This window comes from Lepus europaeus, chromosome 12, assembly GCF_033115175.1.
Source record: "Lepus europaeus isolate LE1 chromosome 12, mLepTim1.pri, whole genome shotgun sequence".
In the NCBI taxonomy this organism is placed as follows: Eukaryota; Metazoa; Chordata; class Mammalia; order Lagomorpha; family Leporidae; genus Lepus; species Lepus europaeus.
In genome coordinates this window covers 26718750-26732335 of record NC_084838.1, presented here as the reverse complement: position 1 = coordinate 26732335, position 13586 = coordinate 26718750, and the positions used below count along the sequence as shown (strand labels likewise).

The 13586-nt window shown below is 43.0% G+C and overlaps 1 long non-coding RNA gene across 4 annotated transcripts in view; it reads right to left on the bottom strand.

The window, feature by feature from the left end:
* Positions 1-13586, bottom strand: part of LOC133771650 (uncharacterized) — a 104459-nt gene that overhangs the window by 82537 nt on the left and 8336 nt on the right. The window lies entirely within an intron of this gene.

Sequence of the window (13586 nt, the reverse complement as noted above, 5' to 3'; positions counted from 1 at the left end):
ATACACCATTTCATGGAGATCAAGAAAAAGTCCAAATAATCTGTGGGGCTAGAAATCACCATAGTGATTGCCAGAGAAGCTGAGCAGAGACAGAATGGAAAGGAACACTGGTTAGCTTCCTCGGATGACACTGCTCTGTGTTTCAATTGGACTACTAGTTGCATGGGTTTATGCACTTGTAAAAACTCATCAAAATGTCACTCTATGTAATCATACCTCCATAAAAACATATAGCAAGCATAAATCCAGGCAGTGATATAAAAAAAAAGGCCTTTCTCCCATGATTTGCCAAGAAATAAATGAAGTTAACATAAACAATCGAGGTACTGGAGAAAAACAAAATCTCAGAATTTGAAACTAGCAACACTTTCCAAGTAGATTTAGGGAAGTACAAGTCTTATCAACACCCCCAAGTTGTTAATTTTCTATCAGCAAAGGTTTCCACATTTTGCAGGGGTAGCACCAGAGGTTTCCAGACTTCTGTAAACACAAATGTCATCTTGGGTAGCTGTTAAATATACAGATTCTGAGGCCAGTGTTCTGGTACATCAGTTTTGAGGGACCACTTGTATGCAGGCACACTGTATTCAAGTGCTGGTTGAAGTACCTGCTGTTCTGCTTCTGATCCAGTTCACTGTTAATATACCTAGGAAGGGAGCAAAAGATGGCCAAGTGTTGGGGCCTTTGCCACCCACATGGGAGTTCTTGGACAGAGTTCTTGACTCCAGGCTGTGGCCTGGCCCAGACCTGGCTGTTGCAGACATTTGGGGAATGAACCAATCTGGAGAATGAACCTGTCTCTATCTCTCCCTCTCCTCCCACCCCATCTCTGTCGCTCCGCCTTTCAAACAAATAGTTTAAAAAAAAAATGTAGAGCTTGAGTTCATACTTGAAGTAGATCCAAGTTAATGTCTTGTACTTTGCATTTTGGGACTAAGATTGGTAAGGTTGATAGAGATGGCCCATGGACCTACAGCTTGAGAAATACCTCATTAGATAAGGAACTCATAAAGCAATCTCCTTTTTGATCTAATTTCAGGCTCCTTAGGCACTCTTCTGATAATAGTCATTTTCAGTGCCTTCACAGAGAAAATATGTAGCTTAGATCAACATGGAACCCAGCCATATGACCGCATTCTTCCTCATTTTAAATAACAAATAGTCATTGGTTTTGTATCTTGGTTTGATGAGCTTGGTAAATATTGATTTGCTGCTGATAGATGGATGTGTTCACCATGTGATGGGGGGAAATCATGCTTTTGAGTTTGTGAGGGACAGAAACACAATCTGTGCCAAATTTACCAAGATAAAAAATATTTCCAGGGGCCGGTGCCGTGGCATAGCGGGTAAAGCCGTCACCTGCAGTGCTGGCATCCCATATGTGAGCCAGTTTGAGTCCTAGCTGCTCCACTTCTGATCCAGCTCTCTACTATGGTTTGGGAAAGCAGTAGAAGATGTGCCAAGTCCTTGGGCCCCTGAACACATGTGGAAGACCTGGAAGAAGCTCCTGGTTTTGGATCAGCACAGCTCAGGCCATTGTGGCCATCTGGGGAGTGAACGAGCAGAGAAGACGCCTCCCCCACCCCTTGCCTCTGCCTCTCTGTAACTCTGCCTTTCAAATAACTAACTAAATCTTTAAAAACTATATTGTCAAATTATGACCTTTTCAAAGAAATCCTATGCCTATACTTATAGAAGTGGTTATGGCTTATAAGTACCTGAACTTAACAATATACACACATAAAAATATTTTCATTTTAAACTTAACACAGTGAGTTTCTAAATGATTTTGTTGTGTTTTTTTATTTGGAATAAATGTTCATTGTGGAAATTTTGGAAAAATGGAAATTTTTTTTAAAAACCAGCCATTATATCACTACCCTGGGCTAACCAGGACTGACATGATTTTTTTTTTCTTCAGGTCTTCTGTGTCTTCATGTACATATATTTATTATGAAGGTGGTGGTGGTTTATTTCTTTATAAAACTTGGATTATGCTATATAAGCATCTCCTAACATAGTATCATTTCATCATTCTAACAGCATTAGCGTTCCTCTGACCTGATTTTGTAGTTTTTTCTATCACTTATCACCACATAATATATATTTTTAAGGATTTATTTTATTTACTTGAAAAGTAAAGTAACAGAGAAAGAAGGAGAGACAGAGAGAGAGAGAGAGATCTTCCTTCCACTGGTTCATTACCCAAATGACTACAATGGCTGGGGCTGAAGCTGGGACCCTAGACCACCATCTGGTTCTCGCCTGTAGGTGGCAGGGGCCCAAGTACTTGGGCAATCATCCCTTGCTTTTGCAGGCCCTTTATCAGGGAATTGGTGGGAAGTAAAGCAGCTGGGGCTGAAACTGGCACTCTAATATGGGAGCGCGGTGTAAACAGCAGCTTAACCAGTTGTACAACACCGGCCCCTGTCCTCTCTTGAATGTGAACTCCAGGAGAACAAGTCTTTCATTATGCAAACCAACACCTACAACAGTGCCTGACCTATGTTAGTCATCAATATAAGTTTGCTGACTGAACAAACAGAAGAAGGAAGAGTATCACACTGTGTCAGTACGTGTGCTTCAAAAGCACCATGTAGAGTGAATACCCAATGCTATCAAATGAATAGAACGAAATGTTGTACCATCTTTTTAGTGTTGAACAATGGGATCATTCTACCTTATAATTCTGTTTTGCGTATGTGTGTTTTTAAGATTTATTTATTTATTTGAAAAGCAGGGTTACAGAGAGACAGAGATCTTCCATTTGCAAGTTCACTCCCCAAATGGCTGCAATGGCCAGAGCTGGGCCAGGCCAAAACCAGGAGCCAAGGGCTTTTTCTTAGTCTCCCACATGGGTAGAGGGGTCCACTCACTTGATCATCCTCCACTGCTTTCTCAGGTGCATTAGCAGGGAACTGGATCAGAAATGGAGCAGCCAGGACTAAAATCAGCGCCCATATGGGTTGCTTACATCGCAGGTGGCAGCTTTAACCACCATGCCACAATACCAACCCCATATTTTTTTTAAAGCTGTTCATCCAGGGCCGGCGCTGTGGCATAACAGGTAAAGCCGCCTCCTCCGGTGCCGGCATCCCATATGGGCGCCGGTTTGAGTCCCAGCTACTCCACTTCCAATCCAGCTCTCTGCTATGGCCTGGGAAAGCAATAGATGATAGCCCAAGTCCTTGGGCCCCCGCACCCATGTGGGAGACACGGAAGAGACTCTTGGCTCCTGGCTTCAGATCAGCATAGCTCCAGCCATTGTTGAAAATTGGGGAGTGAACCAGCAGATAGAAGACCTCTCTCTCTGCCTCTCCTTCTTAATTCTGATTTTCAAATAAATAAATAAATCTTAAAAAAAAAAAAAAGCAGTGGAAACTACTTGCAGATCAGAAAAACTGGACTTTTTTTGACAAGTGACCTAAAGACTTCATTGAAGACAGTATTCACTAGACATAATTACTACTCTCATTATTACTGTTGGACTGAATCAAAGGGCCTGGAAAGTCAGGACATTATTGCTCAGAGAAGCTCTGCAAGGTGGAATTACAAGGGCTTCAACTGAGTGCTTCCATAAGTATAAAGTGCATGTGTTTATAATTATCAGTTACTACAGGGTGAACTCAGAGGACATAGAATTTTATGGAATGTAGTGTTTTTACACCTTATAAGTGTTTGCTTTCTTTCTAATTTTACTCCCCAATGATATCTGCTCTTGAGGAGTTTTGTGCATAACATTGGAGAGTTTAATTTTTTGTGTGAGCTGTGTATTAGCTACAGAGTTTCTATGTAAGGAGCAGTCTCAATTTTTGTGTGTTGTAATTTCCAGAGCTAAACATATACAACATCTATACTTAAGTGGTTTTCCACTAATTGAAGAAAGTCTTCCCAGAATTTGGATGGTAATTCCTCATTTCCTAAAATTGTATATACATACATGTATTAGATATCAATATTTTAATAATAATGCATCATAACAATTTTCTTGTCACGTAAATGTTGAGTGAGGTCATCTTTGTGGTGAATTGTAAGAGTTCATCTATGTTCATTTATATTTAAGTATGTTAACATTTTGACATTCATTACAAATGAAATAATAAGTTTTTCCCTTTTATTTTAATGTAGTGTTACTTTTGTTTGATGGAATTTATGTATTGAAAATATAACCATGTTTCTGTTGTAGTCTTTTGAGTTTTATTTTTCTTTGAAAGCATGTTTATGTTAGTATCACTAGTTTCTTTCCATTTTCTCATTTATTTTTATCATTTTCTCAGTGATTACTGTAGTATTACTGAATTAAAAAAAAATAAATAAAAGGTGTTCATCCAGGTCTCCTACATGGGTGTCAGGGACTTAAGTACTTGAGCTATAAACTGCAGTCTCCCATGCCCATTATCAGGAAGCTGGATCAGAAGCTGAGATAGAGGTGGGACTTGCCCAGGCACTTGAATATGAGTTGCAGGTATCACAAATGGCGGGTTAATGGCCGGCGCCGCAGCTCACTAGGCTAATCCTCCGCCTTGCGGTGCCGGCACACCGGGTTCTAGTCCCGGTCGGGGCTCCGGATTCTGTCCCGGTTGCCCCTCTTCCAGGCCAGCTCTCTGCTGTGGCCAGGGAGTGCAGAGGAGGATGGCCCAGGTACTTGGGCCCTGCACCCCATGGGAGACCAGGAGAAGCACCTGGCTCCTGCCATCGGATCAGCGTGGTGCGCTGGCCGCAGCGCGCTGGCCGCGGCGGCCATTGGAGGGTGAACCAACGGCGAAGGAAGACCTTTCTCTCTGTCTCTCTCTCTCTCACTGTCCACTCTGCCTGTCTTAAAAAAAAAAAAAAAAAAAAACAAATGGCGGGTTAACTTGTTGTACCACAACACCACCCCTTTTATGATTAAAAAAATGCATTATAGATTTTGAGGTTAAGTCTTACTTTGTAATATATTCCATTATTTTTATGCACACTCTATTAATTAAAGATACGAATATAACCTGTGGTTTATTCTTGCCTTTGTTTTCATTCTTTATCTTTTCCAGGAATGGAGTAAGCTGGAGTATTGGCCCCTTCTAAAAGTGGCCTTATTTTGGCATTGGAAGCTTGCCATTATTGAAGCATCTAGTCTTTCCTCACTGATTTGAAATGTCACTGTTATCACACTCTGTTTATAAGGTCTAGTGGTTAACAGTGAAAACTCTGGGATCAGACTTCTGTCTTCATATGCCACTAAACCTCTTTGCTGCAGTTTTCTATAAGGTTGCGAGTGAATTGGAACAGTGGCCTTTAGCACATGGTAAATGGCATATAAGTGATAGCTATTATTATTGCACCTGCCAAAAGATCTCTCCTGATGTAGTTTTATTTGTTTCCATTTTGTGCTTTATGTGGTGAGAACAAGAAACTCAGTAAGGTTCAACCCTGTTCTTCACCTCCCAAGAGGCAGTTGAGAAACTTCCTCAAGTCAGATAAACGGAATTTTTCAAATTGCTTGCTTTGATATGTCTCTGTCCCACCCCCCAACACTGTCAGACATTCCAGTCTCTGTCCTTGGAATGCCAGGGATGCTGAAGCAAGTTTCTGGGGGAGGTGGCATGCTAAATTTATCATGGCATGCTCAATTTATCAGGGCAACCTGGAGAGGCACTGTTACTGCCAAACTCCTTACCACCCAATTTAGGAACCAGCCGTGGCAAATGAAGGCTAGCACTTCCTAACATTGTTCAGTCTGCTCCTCACCTCCACAAACTGGTGCTTAGCTCTTGACAGATGGCTTTTGCCTCACCTCTGTTCTTGGAACTTCCTTCCTTCAACTCATTTAAGGAAATCTACTTATGTGGGTGTGTGGGTATGGTTTTCTTTTTTCCTGTAAGTTCATTTTCAGACGCCTTAGAGCATCCAGAACCACAGCTGAGCCAACTACACACCAAATATTTAACAGTTGCATGCAACAATTTCTTTTTTTTTTTTTACTTTTTTTTAATTTTTTTTTATTTTTGACAGGCAGAGTGGACAGTGAGAGAGAGAGACAGAGAGAAAGGTCTTCCTTTTTGCCGTTGGTTCACCCTCCAATGGCCGCCGTGGCCGGCGCACCACACTGATCCGATGGCAGGAGCCAGGTGCTTCTCCTGGTCTCCCATGGTGTGCAGGGTCCAAGCACTTGGGCCATCCTCCACTGCACTCCCTGGCCACAGCAGAGAGCTGGCCTGGAAGAGGGGCAACCGGGACAGAATCCGGAGCCCTGACCGGGACTAGAACCCTGTGTGCCGGCGCCGCAAGGCGGAGGATTAGCCTGTTGAGCCACGGCGCCGGCCCAACAATTTCTTATTAACTCATGTTCATACGTTGGCTGAGTTTGGCAGAATCTTCTAGTCTCACTTTAGGTCTTTCCTGCAGTTATAGTCAGATGCCAACTAGGACTGTTGGTCCCTGGAGGCTTGCAGATGGACACTTTTTTTTTTTTTTAAGGTTTACTTATCTATTTGAAAAGTAGAATTAGGAGAGAGAGAGAGACAGAGAGAGGGAGAGGGAGAGGGAGAGGGAGAGGGAGAGGGAGAGGGAGGGAGGGAGGGAGGGAGAGAGAGAGAGAGAGAGAGAAATACCTTCCATCTATTGGTTCACTCCCCAAATGGCCAGAGCTGGGCCAATCTGAAACCAGGAGCCAGAAGGTTCCTCTGGGTCCTCTACTCGGTGCAGGGGCCCAAGTACATGCCCATCCTCTACTGCTTTTCTCAGGTGTATTAGCAGAGAGCTGGATCAGAAGTGGAGTCACTGGGACTCGAACTGGCAAATGTATGGGATGCAGGCGGTAGCTTAACTTACTATGCCACAATGTCAGGTCCTGCAGATGGACGCTTCTAAGTTGACTTCTCTCACATATGCATATGGCCTCTTCATGAGGCTTCGCTCTCCAGCCTCTGGGGTATCTCATCCCACAGGGTCTGAAACCTGGCTTCTCTCTACAGCATGATGGTTTGGCTTCATATACAGTGGCCTGCTTTCAGGAGTGCAAAACTGGCTTTTGAAAAGCTTTGATCTAAAAAGGCTCAGGCTCTCTCTCACTCACTGCATTCTGCTGTTTAAACTTCAGTTCAGGATGAGCAGGGATTATATGCAGGCACAAATCCCAGTCAGGGTGGTTCATAGGACGAGCTTTTATGTAATTACCATGTCACTTCATTCTTGTTTCCAAAATTGTTGTATTTTATGGCTTTTAAAAATTATTTCACAAAGATTTACAGGAGAGAAAAATGGCAAATTCCTACTTCTCATTCATCATCTTAAGTGGAAGATCAGCGTTTATTTTGAAAATGGTTGCAGAAATTATCTTTTGGTATTAGTGTCACTCTCTTTTCATATATGTGTTGCACACTACAGCATTTACAATAATCTTCATTCCCCACCCGTGTTAACATCATTGAATCAAAAGATATTTTTTATTTTGAGAGTAAAATCCCAGATCCCAACCCAAACCCAGCTTTTGCGGGCATTTCGGAGTAAACCAGTGGATGGAAGATCTCTCTCTCTCTCCATGTCCCTCCCTCTCTGTTACTCTTTCAAATAAATGATAAGTCTTTCTTTAAAAAAAAAAAAAAGAAAATGACTCAGAACAAGAATATGCATATTCAATTCCGTAATATATTAAACATGCTTCAAAATACCATTATTTTCTGAGTCCTATAATTAAGATGCAGACAGACTAATATTTTCAATTCAATTCAAGGGTCAGTAATCACAAAGCATCTGTATTAGGTATTTTTAAGTGCACTGAGCTCTTATTAAATACGTTGAACTGTAAAGGATATGTAAGATTATAATACGCAGTGTTGTCCTCAAGGGTCCTAGTAATTAATATAGGAAATTACCAAATGTAAAAAAACACATGTTATCCACACACACAAAAATGCAGTTGGACCCTTACCTAGCACCAGTACAAAAATTAACTCAAAATGGATCAAAGACTGAACTATATAGCTGAACCCATAATAGTCTTTAAACTATAAAAAGTATACTAGTATAAACATTTTTTCCTATTAAAGATTGTTAAATGATATTTTATTGTACTATCACACCCTATATTAAGTGGATTTATGCTAGGGTCTCTTTCAGGTTCTTATTTTTTATTCTTTTTTCTATGTTTCTATTCTTGTACCAGTATGAGAAAGATATATATCTTTAACTGATTTCCAGTAATGTTTACAAGTCATAATTATGAAGACTTTTTGTTTGTTTGTTTGTTTTGTTTTTTGGTTTTTGGTTTTTTTTGACAGGCAGAGTGGATAGTGAGAGAGAGAGAGACAGAGAGAAAGGTCTTCCTTTGCCGTTGGTTCACCCTCCAATGGCCGCTGTGGCCGGCGCATCTCGCTGATCCGAAGCCAGGAGCCAGGTGCTTCTCCTGGTCTCCCATACGGGTGCAGGGCCCAAGCACTTGGGCCATCCTCCACTGCCTTCCCGGGCCTATGAAGACTTTTTAAAAAGATTTATTTGTTTATTTGAAAGGCAGAGATACAGAGACAGAAAGAGACAGTGAGAAAGGGAGAGAGATAAATTGATCTTCTATCTGCTGGTTCACTCCCCAAATGGCCATAATGGCCATGGTGGCCAGGGCTCGGCCAGACCAAAGCCAGGAGCCAGGAGCTTCTTCTGAGTCTCACATGTAGGTGCAGGGGCCCAAGTACTTGGGCCATCTTCTGCTGATTTTCCCAGGTGCCTTAGCAGGGAGCTGGATCAGAAGTGGAGCAGGGGCCAGGTCTGTGGCATAGTAGGCTAAACGTATGCCTGCGGTGCCAGCATCCCATATGGGTTCTTGTTCACGTCCTGGCTGCTCCTCTTCCAATCCAGCTCTCTGCTTATGGCCTGGGAAAGCAGTAGTAGATGGTCCAAGTGCTTGGGCCCCTACACCAGCGTGGGAGACCCAAAGGAGGCTCCTGGTGCCTGGTTTTGGATAGGCTCAGCTCCAGCCATTGCAGCCATGTAGGAAGTGAATCAGTGGATGGAAGACCTTTCTCTCAGTCTCTCTCTCTCTCTGTAACTCTTCCTATTAAATAAATAAATAAAATATTTTTAAAGAAAGAAAGGAGGGGAAGGGGGGGGGAGGGGGAAGGGGAGGGGGGGAGGAGGAGGAGAAGAGGAGGAAGTAGAGCAGTTGGGAATCAAACCAGTGCCCATATGGGATGCTGACATTGCTTTTAGAGGCTTTACCCACTATGCCACAGCACTGGAGCCAATGATGACTTTTTTTTTAAAGATTTATTTATTTGAAGTTCAGAGTTACACAGAGAGAGAAGGAGAGTCAGAGAGAGAGGTCTTCCATCTGCTGGTTCACTCCCCAATTGGCCACAATGGCAGGAGCTATGCCAATCCAAAGGCAGGAGCCAGGAGCTTCTTCCAAGTCTCCCGCATGAGTGCAGGGGCCCAAGGACTTGGGCCATCTTCTACTGCTTTCCCAGGCCGTAACAGAGAGCTGGATTGGAAGTGGAGTAGCTGGAACTTGAACCAGCGCTCATATGGGATGCCGGCACTGTAGGCGGCGGTTTTACCCACTACGCCACAATGATAACTTTTTAAGAATACATATAATGGGGGCTGGTGCTGTGGCATAGCTGTTAAGCCACCTCCTGCAATACCAGCATCCCATATGGGTGCTGGTTTGAGTCCTGGCTGCTCAATTTCCCATCCAGCTTCCTGTCAATGTGCCCGGGAAAGCAGCAGAAGCCAGCCCGAGTACAGGGCCGCTGTACCAATGTGGGAGGCCTGGAAGAAGCTCCTGGCTCCTGGCTTCTGTCTGGTCCAGCCCTGGCCATTGCAGCCATTTGGGGAGTGAATCAATGTAAGGAAGAGCTCTCTCTCTGTATATCTGCCTTTCAAATAAATAAAATAAATCTTTAAACAAACAATGAAATATCAATTTCATTCAACAATGGATATGCAAGAAGAGATATATCAATGAGTGATGACTAAAAAGGAACTTGCACTCTGCAATGAATGTTAAAAAATTTTTTGAATGCTATAATAAAGCTTCTCCCAGAAAGACCACAGAATTGTATGAATTTCTTCAAAATTCACTCTAATTCTTTTTTTTTTTTAAGCTTTATTCATTTATTTGAATGGCAGAGTTAGAAAGAGAGAGAGAAAGAGAAAGAGATCAATCTTCCATCTGCTGGGTCACTCCCCAGATAGCCACAACGGCCAGAGCTGGGCTGATCTAAAGTCAAGAGCCACGGGCTTCTTCTGGGCCTCCCATGCAAGTGTAGGGGCCCAAGCACTTGGGCAATCTCCAACAGCTTTCCTGAGTGTATCAGCAGAGAGCTGGGTTGGAAGTGGAGCAGCCGGGACCTGAACTGGTGCCCATATGGGATGCCAGCACTGCAGGTGGCAGCATTACCCACCACACCACAGTGCCTACCCCAATTCATTTTAATTCTAATACAATTTTCAGAATATTATGGCAAAACATAGATTGCAAACCAATGTAAAAGATGGACATAGTGGCCCGGGAAGGCAGTGGAGGATGGCCCAAGTGCTTGGGCCCTGCACCCGCATGGGAGACCAGGAAGAAGCACCTGGCTCCTGGCTTCGGATTGGCACAGCGCCGCCCATAGCGGCCATTTGGGGGGTGAACCAACGGAAGGAAGACCTTTCTCTCTGTCTCTCTCTCTCACTGTCTATAACTCTACCTGCCCAAAAAAAAAAAAAAAAAAGATAGACATAGGGAGGGCTAAAAAGATGAGTCCCTCTATCCACCTCCCACTCCATTCAATCAGGCCTCACTGGCTTTAACATTCCTCAATCCTGGCATATAACACCAGTGTTTCACTTGTTTATTTTTCCTGCTAAGCTTCTCAGAGTAGACATTTAGAGATTCATCTGACATGCAACTACTTCTCAATAAATGCTGGTGAGTAAGTAAAAATAAAATAAGTAACAATTAAATGTGTTTTCAACAAATGGCCAACCATGGTTTTTAGTTCAAAAGATAAGCCAAGTGTACTTGAAACAAGTCATGTATTAAAATTAGCTTTAGCTGGAAATGAAAAAACCTGAGAAAACCTATGGGAATAAGCAAATGAAAGTTGAATTGGGGGGAAGCCATTAAAAGATTTTGAACGTCAATAAAAGACCTATTTCACAATTCATTGCTAACAACTTTACTCTCTCTTGCAAAACTAATGAGAAAGTCAGTTCAAATAAGAAGACAGAATGTTGAATTGCATAAATAGTACTGTTTAAACACACACAAAAAAAAGGAATGCCACATCTTTGCCCCAGTAACTCACTGAGTTATCCATCAAACCAATTTTCCAAATAATAGTTACATAACTAAACCAAGAAAAGCAGTTCTAACAGTATTCATGCAGAATGGAAAAGGCTATGACATCTACAAGAGCTGAAATCCTAGGAGTTAAGAACCACTTATATGGCTAAATGGCTTCCCAAATTATTGTAACAAATATAAACTTACGTGAAAACAACACACTCATACCTTTTGAGGTTATTAGAGGTTATGAAGTCTTAATTGTTTAACCTAAATATATAACAATATCATCTTGTTTTAGTTTGCTTTTTTTAATGAGTAGCTAAGTTTTCCTCTCATTATTAATTGAAATCTTTCTGAGGGTTAAAGAATGCGAGTGTACAAAACAAAGCAAGATTTATGGCTTCTACTGGAGGAGACATCATTAAACAATAAATAAATAAGTTATGCAGTGTGTTAGAAGATAGTTAAGTTCAAAGGAGAAAGCAGAATAAGAGTCACTGGGAATGCTGAGCTGGACAGCGCTGGGTGTTTTGTTGTACAGTATAGTATCAAAGGGGCTGACCAATGAGTCAGGGCAGTGCTCCCTGAGAAGGCAAGATTTGAACCAAGATGGGAAGAGGTGAAGGAGAGGCAGAAACCTACAGAATGTTTCAGGAAGAGGGAACAGAAGCCCAGGCTATCCTTCACAGTGAAGGAGGTTTGGGAGTGATCCCATTATCAGGGGATTCACTGGCCTTATCACATTCCTGCTGTGTTAGTCAACTTTTCATCACTTTAGCAAAATACCCATGACAGGCTAAATTTATAAGGAAAACAGGCTTATTCATTTAGTTCATGGTTTGGAGATTCAAGAGCATGGCACCTGGGGTTGGTGCTGTGGCACAGTAGGTTAAGCCTCCACATGATGCACTGGCATCCCATATGGCCACTGTTTCAAGTCCCAGCTGCTCCACTTCCGATCCAGTTCCCTGCTAATGTGCCAGGGAAATCAGTGGAACATGGCCCAAGTCCTTGGCCACCTGCATCTGCATGAAGGACCCAGAAGAAGCTCCTGGCTCCTGGCTTCAGATCAGCCCAGCTCCAGCCATTGTGGCCATGTGGGGAGCAAACCAGAAAACCTCTCTCTCTGTCCCTCCCTCTGTCTGTATATAAGTCTGCCTCCCAAATAAACAAATAAATCTCTCTCTCTTTTTTTTTTAAATAAAAAAGAGCACAGCACCTGCATTAGCTCAGTTCTGGTGAGGGTGCTCTTGGTTGTGTTACATCATGGTGGAAGGCAATGGTAGGACAAGTGATTACATCAACAGACAGGAGGCAGTTAAGCTGGGTATGGCCAGGCTAAGGCTGATGTGGGAAGGCAGGTAGCTAGAGAGAGGAACTGAAGTTGACAGCCCCAGATGACCCATGGTTTGACAGCTCTGACCTTCCCGCTATGGGACAGTGCCGATGTAGCAGCCATGACTAGCCTTAGCGTGATAGCCCAGTCCAACCCATGTGACAGCCCAGTCTGTGCCATCCAAACTTTCTGCACACCACCCAAACCTCCCATTCTGTGCACTGCCAAACCTGCCTTCCATGTACCACCAAGTCCCTCCCTGACCAGTTCCTCCCCACCTCTGTCTCTGTAAAACAGCATCAGCTGGAAATATACAATATGGAGGCAGGATGTGTCCCCGTGATGATCTTTGGGTCATTACACTGAAGGAGGACACTCCACTTCCAGCTTGCACCTGACACCATGAGACTCCCAGTGTTTCATAAAAAAATGCAAAGAAAGGGTCCATACTCAGCCATACTCAGCCTCACCACAAACTCTGTCCCCTTTGAATAGTCATTTAAGCCCCACCTCACACACCACCCACTATGTTCCAAACCTTATTGAGGGAGAGGTTTTGTTTGAGTTCTTTTGTGCTTTTTGTCAATTCCCTTTCTCTTTCAAATTTGCAGGCACTCATTTCTTGAATGTGCAATATGCCTTTTTCTTTTACAAATCCTGCTTTCCTGAACACCTTTATGCCTCCAGCTTGAATGCATGGAGAGAAAAGCCTGGAATAACCCCAGCCTGGAGCCCTGTTGCCCACAACAAAGGCTTTTATGACAACCCTCTCATGATAAATACCAATGGAGCCCATGAGAAATAACTTAATCCTTCAATGGCTAATTGGACACGTTCTCAATGACCCAAGGACTACCCACAAGGACTGCTAGGCACTTCTTAAAGGTCCCCACCATTTCTCACCTACACACTGAAGACTAAGCCTCCAACATGTTAATTTTGGGGGTACATTCAAACCATACCAAAACCACAGCACTACTCCAACCAAAAGCAGCCAGCCTGAGA